Consider the following 8,502-nt stretch of genomic DNA (forward strand, 5'->3'; position numbering starts at 1 on the left):
TCTGTAGCTGTACAACATTATGATGATGAATGCTAGGAAAAGCTGTTTCAAATCTATCTTCTTATTACTTAAATGCAGCAAATGTCTCTTCTCAGGCAAAACCGATTCCCCAAAGGTTAACATTTTCTTTTCTCTCTTTTTTTTTTTTTGAAACAGTCTTAGAAATAGAGCAGTAATTACTGTATTTGTGAGTGGAAGTCATGCAAATCTCAGAATTACACTTCAAAGAAAAGATGATAGAAAAATATTTACAAATTGGATGAAATTCAAAGACCAATAACAGCAGTGAAAAATAGAAGCCTGTTTCATGAAGAAAGAAGGAATTTTTTCCCCCCTTTTTAGCCAAACAGTGATTGTGGATGTAAAGTGAAAAAGTAGACTGAATATCTTTGCAATGTATTGTGTGAGAACTGCTGTGACAGTTCTCAGTGGACTTGAGGTATGTTGTAGTACCAAATGTTGCAATGCAGCAAGTAATGCTTAAACGTCACTAGTGAGGGACAGTAATACAGGCAATGGTTGTTTCTATGATCAAGATCATGTGAAAACTTACTGAAGGGTTCTTTCTTCCAACGTATTTTTATTGAACACTTATAGCAATTTTATGGTGAGAAACATAACCAACAAAAAGGGGGAAAAATCTATTTTCATTTTCTATGCTACTTTTAGTACAGTTCTGATACTTAAGCATTGTTCTTGTATGTTTGCAATTATTTGATTTTTTTTTTTCTTTCTAGATCACACTTTGGAAAATGGTTTAAGAAAATTCAGTATTTCTTGTGGAAAATTGAGTAGGGGAGAAGGATTCAAAAACTTAGGGGGTTCTTCATAAACCCAGATTACAAAGGCTGTAATTTCAGTTTAGGTAAGATTTTGAAATTTCAAAAATTCCCTTAAGAATGGAAGTAAACTTGAAGACTTCTCTTCTGAGAACTTCTCACTTCTGTCCACCAAATATTTTATTTGATTCAAAATACCTGTCTAGTTCTTGAAAGTGTGATACAACATATTTAAAATGTGCAAAAAAAGTCATTTCAAACAGAAAAGTTACATATTCCATTCTAAGGACCCGAATTACATTGTTAAATCGGGAATCAAAAGAGGTTTTCTGTTCTTTTGTTTTGTTTTTTCCCTCCCAAATTTACTTTCAATGCAATCAACTAAAGCTCATACTTTTTTTAATCCCTGTCAGAAGATGGTTTCATTAAAAACTACTGTTCCATTACAAGTTTAGACTTTACATGTAAAATCAATGCAGGTCTTGGAAAAGTCTGGCTTACTGAAGAGGACCATTTGTTCTCCTGCAATACCACATGGTGGAGTATTGCTTTTTCTGTAGGGCTTTTTTACCATATCTGTCACTAAAGAAAAACTTCTGTGAGCTGGTATTTGATTAGAGGAAGTTTCTGGTAAGCATAAGAAGTTTCAGCTTCAGGACATTACTTTCTATTAGTGCTGTGATACGGGAGCAATTACAAAGTCACTTGTCAAAATACAAAAGGTTCCAAATGACAAAGGACACTCCTTCATTATCTTGTACTTTTTGATTGCTGCTGATCCAGTGTTGGACTAAATTAATAATGACTCTTGTACATGAATAAAGTCAGTGAGAGACTACAGACTTTTTCTTTCTCGTCTTTTGTATATAGCAAGGTACTTCTGTATTACAGTCTGCTATAAAGGAAACTTTTTTTTAATTCGGATAGAAAAATTAACTATGAATATAAAAGGCTCTCTCGCTCTCTCACGCCAGGTGAAGTATAATACAACCACAACAGAAAAGGCTGGTGAGCTAACTGAAATAAGACTGTGGAAGAGACAAACAGAATTTGTGCATGTTCTGTATTTCAGCATCAGAAACTTTGTGTCAGCCCTAGCTTTGTGACCATGTTAGTTTAGTTTATTTTCCAGTTTTCATACCTCAGGAAAACACAGTTAACTTATGTATTCATGTAGTTTTTCACTGTGAAATTTTGGATTCCTTCCTTATTTTGTCTGTATAGGGAAAGAGGCTTACATAATCATTCTGTGTATACAGGTTTGTGCAAATGCAGTGATCTGTCGGTGTGTTTGCATCCTTCCTTAGTAAATTTTTAGGTATGGGGTAGCTTACAGACCTGTGTCTAATTATCTGAAATACTGAGTTCCTGCAAGTTTCTTGGAAATAGGTCATTGGCTAGCAGAGGGAAACCATAGTAGTTCCCCTATTTGAAGAAAGAGCAACACAAATTCAGCTTTGGTCAGCCCAGCCTCCGGGTGGGCTCTGTTCAGGCAGAATTCACACCTTATTGGGCACTGGAGAATCCAGCTGTTAGGTACAAAGAAACCGGAAGGTAGGCATCGTTAGTGCTGGTGCTAATCAAACAACTTGGTTTTGTCTTTACTGCACTTGAGGTTCTCTTATCACATGTAAATATTTTTCATGTATTCACAACTGATTTTTTTCTGGGTTTGCTTTATCACATCTTGGTGCTAAACTGTTCTCCTTTGCTTTGCTCAGATGAGAGGAAGAGGCTAAAAAGCCTATGTCAGCCTCAGTTCACCAAGGTATTTTAGCCTTCATATAAGGCCACTGCTAATGAGCAAAAGTTCAGTGTCAAGTTTCAATGCTGATGCAAGATCTGGGATTAAGATTTTAAAGAGCTAATTGGAAGTGAAAGTTTTCCCTATACACTGCCAACCAGCATAGTCTGCTGTGCCATGACAATGCTACGTGTAGACAAATTTGAATTATGTTCATGTAGAAAGGGTGACATCAGAGCATATGTTTAGCCCTATGCACTAAACCAGTCATAGGATAAAATACAGAAACTGTCCTGCCTGTAGAGACTGTAAACCAGGACTCCCACTTGCCAGTACTACAGTAATGTGCTCATTTATGCTTTCCCTTGCTCTGGATGAGGGATTTCTTAAGTGTTTGGCTGTTGTGCTTGGGAAAGTTAAAAGGTATCTTAATTCTTGTGAACAAATTAAAAGGAGAGAAGCATTCACACCTGTTTAATATAAATTAATAGATCATTTGTGAGATCAGTGCAAAAATATTGTTTAAAAGACAAAGTAAATTCTTAGTTTTGTGTGTTTGTGGTTTTGTAGTATGATTCATAGTACTATGCAGCAAGCCCAAGATGGGGAATAGCAGAACCTTTTACTCAAGGTCTAAAGGTAAAACAGGAGGTTATGGTTAGGAAGTTTGAATAGGAGAATAAAAATTTGATTTCAGTCTCCTCTTTATAACATAATGTATCAATCTTATCAGTATTGGAAGAAAAATATTGTATCATCTTAGTATTTCCTGTTAATTTAGACAGCATCTTCCAATATTACTTTGGCACTGTGACTGTGGTGTGTCTGCTCTCTCTAGAGGCCCTCGTCAAAAGGAGGGGAAAGTCTTCTGCTGTGCCAAAATTGTAAAATAAATAACATTCTCAAAGGATTAATACAGAGCTGGAGCATAGAGTGTTACTAGCTGTCATAAAACAGACACAGAAAGGGTTGGATTCTAAAAGGGAAGACTTAGGAAATGACTGATCCTAGGGAAGAATAAGTTTGTTGATCTGGAAACATCATTTCAGAAAGAAATTATGAGCAAACATCCAATAGTTTGGAACTATGATTGGTCACGCATCCAAAATGTGGATCTACAGCTGAACTTCTTCCAAACACATTTAACCTTGTTTGGTCTGGAAATCTCATGAATCTGAGTTGCGTTTTGTGCTTATATTTATCAATGTTGGTTTTGCTTAGGCTGGATAGTAAATAAATGCTATCTGGAAAGCCTTTTCCTATATTGAGACAATGCATTAATTATTAAAAAAACAATCAAACAAACCACAGCTGGTGGGCTGTGCTGCTGCTCCCTTCCAGCCTGTGTGCCAGCTTTCCTTTCCATGGACTTCTGGTGTACTCATAGGTATCATCTCAATATGAAGAATGACTGTAGCTGGAGAACTGTACCCTACCCAAGAGCTGGTTATATTCTGGAATAGTTAGAATTCTGGAATAATTAAAACAAAACCTAGGACTGTCATGAATTTGGAGGGAGTGGCCCCTTGATGTCTTCATATCACTCTAAATCTATGTGACATGTATGTCTCCAACAAATGATCTTTCATCATGTTCTAGTCACTAGCAGCTACTGCAGGGACAGGAGTGGGCAACTGGATGAGACAAAACCATTTTTTCTGCAACAAGTAAGGAAGGTCTTGACCTAGGCCAGGCCAGGCAAGGGCAGTCTTTTGGGGTAAGTCAGTGGGTAGTGAAAGTACAAGCATCCTGTTTGTGAGAAGGAGGAACCCACACCTTGGACCCTGCCCAGATCTTTCTGAGTCTCATGTAGGTTTTGGTCAGTGAGAGATTTTAGGAAGATTTGGAGGTAGGGCGTGTTAGAGCGTTTTGAGGCGATGACAGATTTTGGTAAGTCAGAGTATTTTAAGAGTGCTTTTCACAAACTGTACCTATGTAATACAGCTTTATATGTTCGCTTACCTCAAAGGTGATATTTTAGCAATCACACCCACATTCCCAGTAGTTGTTTCTAATCTCCTGACTTTACAATCATTACTCATCCTTGTTTCAACTGAGGTAAAACTGAGTAATGGTTTATGATGTTTATGCTTGAATTAAGAAAACTCGTGTCTCTCTCTGTCTTGGTTTTGTCAAGTTCTCTCTCCTTTCCTGTGACTGCTGTCTCTTCTCCTCCAGGATTTTTCATTTTCTTTTCGTAATGTGCTTTTATTAATAGCTCTTTCCATGTCTCATTCATTTTTAAAAGTTTCTGTTCAGAGCACAGTAGTATGTTATAATTTATTTATTGTATTTGTATAATGACTTTCTTCCAAGGCAGTTTCTCAGCTTTTTAGTTATCAGTTCTTCCATACTTCGCAGTCAGCATTGTCCACAACACCAGTTTTTGGTCCCATTCACTAGGTGCTCTGTTACTCTATCCTACTCAACATGACCCCAAAGAATTAATCTTGTTTCTTGCATTCTTCAAAGCGTCAGAGATTTCCTTTACGTTTCTAATCATGAATGCCTAGTTTCTGCAGCTGAAGCAGAAGTTAAGTGGGAATCCCCATCTGTATTTAATGTGCACTTGGCACAATGTCTCTGTTATTTCTTTAGAATGATTTCTCCCTTTTCAAAGCCAAGGGTGAAAGTCTAGCCTTGATGAAGTCAATAGGATTTTTGCCATAGAGTAGTGGGGCTACTGAAACCAATCCTAGATGCCAGCAGGTACTTTTTTTGTTGTTACTTTTTATCACGTTGCCTCTTCTCCCTGATTCTTTCATTACTGTCTCCTTAACAGCACTGAATTTTAATCTTACAAAATTGGCTTACGTGTTCATTTAGTTACCAGAAGTGGAAATAAAGCTCATGGAAGCCAATTTATTTTCTTTTCTTTCTAGGCCTATTTTTTTATCTTTATACATAACTGAGAAAATGTCTCTTCTAAACCCTCCAAAATTTTATCTAGTTCTACGTACTAACTTTTTAGTAAGAGAAACCTTTCAAATTTACTAGACTTACAATCAAAACCTACCAGTCTCTTGCTCTGTGTGTTTTTCTTGTTCTTTTTATAATTATCAAACATGTTTACATACAAAAAACTATCTTCTGCTTTCCCTGATCCTTCTAACCAACCATGTATGAATAGCAAGGGGGCTGTCTGAGATCACAAAAACCTCAATAAAAGTTTTGAGGTCAAAAACAAGATTCTGCTCAAAACCCAGAGAAAAGGGAAAATGGCCACAATCTTCATTAGAAAGTACCAAGAGAGCCAAAAGTATTCTCTGATGGTGCTAACAGTGAATTTAATTCTGCTTAGGAGCAGATACAGTAAAAAGCTAGTCTGTTATGGTTCCCCATTTGAACATGCTGGCTGAATAGCAGAATAAGATCATCTCTTTTCTTTCTCCCAAGTAGTAGGACATTTTTCCATTCCCCTTTATGAACGTGTAATCAGGACCTGACAGCATTTGCAAGCAGTTAAAAGGCTCGGCACAAAAAGGATTGAGACTCTACGGTCCTTAGTCCGCTGTACCCTCATGTCCTTCGTTCCTGCATAGTAAAAAAAATGGGATATTTCTTTTCTTTCACTGAAACTATTGCTCTTGGAGAAAGATAGATGTTGGTAAAGGGAACTTTCTTTTCATGAAGTGATGTAAGTTTTTTAAAATGATTTCAAGCACACATCAGAAAAATATGTGCATTTTTGCCAGCTGTGTTGTGAAGTGGCCCTTTTCTACAGACATTTCAGAAGCACAGCTTTCTCTCAGAATAATTTTCTGATTATTTCCATGTACCAAGTGCAATGGAAGTTAGGGTTTAATTTCCAGCTGACTTCTCTACATCATGTCTTGTACTGCTTTCTCATTCCCAGGGATCTTTTCTGAGACATAGCATCATAACTCTAATTAAAACAGAGTTTCCTCTCTCTCTTTTTATTTTGGTCTTGATTTTTCATTCATATTAAAATTGGATGTTATTTTACACATCTAAGACAAAATTATTGGTGCATCATGTAATAAAAACCCTTTCAGCCCTGCCTCTTTATGTAACACTGACTTGATACAAAGGAAGGACTAAGCACCTGACCTAAACTAGGTCCCATGTCAGCATTGCTCAGATAGGTCTGGTGCCAGCGAAGGTGCCAGTGGAACTGGGGGCTCTGTACCAGGCTACTGCTTAGCTCACGGCCTTGTCTTTAGAGCACTTTGAACGTCTCAGCAAGCTTGCTGAGAAACCCATGAGGCCTGCTGTGAGGCTACCCAGTACATCAAAGTGAAGCTATCAGCTCTGTTTGAGGAGAAAAAAAAAAAAAAAAAAAAAAAGTGAGGCAAATGCTCAAGAGCTCAGTTGCACGAATTCTCAGAGGAGCACGGGTAAGAAAAATAAAACAGATGAATGCAAAGAACTCTAAGAACCCAGAAGAATAACTGATACTAAACTCTCTCCTTGATCTTTTTTTCTTTGTTATATCTTTCTTGTATTACCAGATTTCTTAGTTATATTTTTCTTGTATTATCTTTCTCTTTCAATTCCATTTCCCCCAACACTTTATGGCATTCATTCTTTTTTTTTTCTTTATACTTAATTTTTCCTAAAGTTCTCATTCTTAGTTTCTCTGTTTCTTGGGTTCTGGAGAAAGAAAGTTTAACACCTAAAGAGCTCCTAGTTATGGCGGTGATTGACATTAGTATTGAATTAAATTCAGGAAGAAGCTTATTTAATAACACCTGTGGGATGCCAGCTGCTATAACAGAGAAGAGGCCACTACTTCATATGCCCCTCTCTCTTTGCTCAAACATGTCTTTTAGGAAGCCACTGCAATCCAAAAGGTTCTTTTTTCCATGTGACATTGCTATTAATTTAGGTCTCTGTTTTAGATAGAAGGGCTTCTGGGAGCAACATATAGAAGTGGAAGAAGTAGGAAAAAAAAGCATTTCTTTGCAGATATCCTCACCCTTAATGCCTCCATTTAATGTTCCTGAAAAGCATGTAAATAACGATACCTACAAGCTTTATTTATTTGAAAAATAATTGTAAACTTAATATAAGAACACTGTGAGCTTAAATCAGCTCTTGAATTTGTGCTGTAACAGGTATTTGGTACCTACATACTAATAAAATGTTAATGTTCTTTAACCATCTTCCAGCCAGCCTCTTGTGGCTCCACAGGTTTCATAATCCAGTTTGACCTAAAAAAACAGCATCTGCTTGTCAGTGAGTTGCCCTAAAATCTAAAGAAAGGCCTTCACCAGAGAAATTCCCAAATGATTACAAATGGAATATTTTTTACTAAATGTCAGCATGGTCTCCCATAAAACCAACAATCTGATATGTTTTTCCATGCTTGTAGGACTTCAGCCATTTGGTATAGTAATAAACATCCCCAAATCTTATGTCATTGATTGTTTGGCTTCAGTGATGATGAAATATGGAAAACAAAATGAAAGAACATAAACCATGTCTGAGATTTATTTGGAGACCTCTGTGAAACATACCTGGCTTTTCAGACTTATCATAGCACCTGACAGAAGTGACACATTCAACCTTAGTCATGTCTAGTTTATCTTGTCAGTGTCTGAAACAGAAAGGGGAAACCTTTCAACGTTGTACTTCATAAAATTGTAACCAGACTGATAAATCTGTTTATTTTTCCTTTAAATGTGACCTGGTTTCCATAACAGAGACAGCTTGCGTGTATGCTGATGAATGGTTACTCTCCCATCGCAGACCTTTATGGACACATTGCCAAGAAACTTGTTTTGTGAATTCCTCAACAACAACTTTTTTTTTTTCTTCTCTTCCAGCACCTGAAAACTTGCAACTGGCCTGGCTTGAAAGCTGCCTTGGCAATTTTACTAAGACACTTACTTTGATAGCTAAAAATGACCTTGAAGAATGATTAATACTGTGTGGGGGTGGATGACATAAATCTGTTAAAGTGTGCCTGATGTACAGCTTCACATGCAAGAATGTTATAGCCATATTCCTGTACTA

Source organism: Apteryx mantelli, chromosome 2 (genome assembly GCF_036417845.1).
Source record: "Apteryx mantelli isolate bAptMan1 chromosome 2, bAptMan1.hap1, whole genome shotgun sequence".
Classification (NCBI taxonomy): Eukaryota; Metazoa; Chordata; class Aves; order Apterygiformes; family Apterygidae; genus Apteryx; species Apteryx mantelli.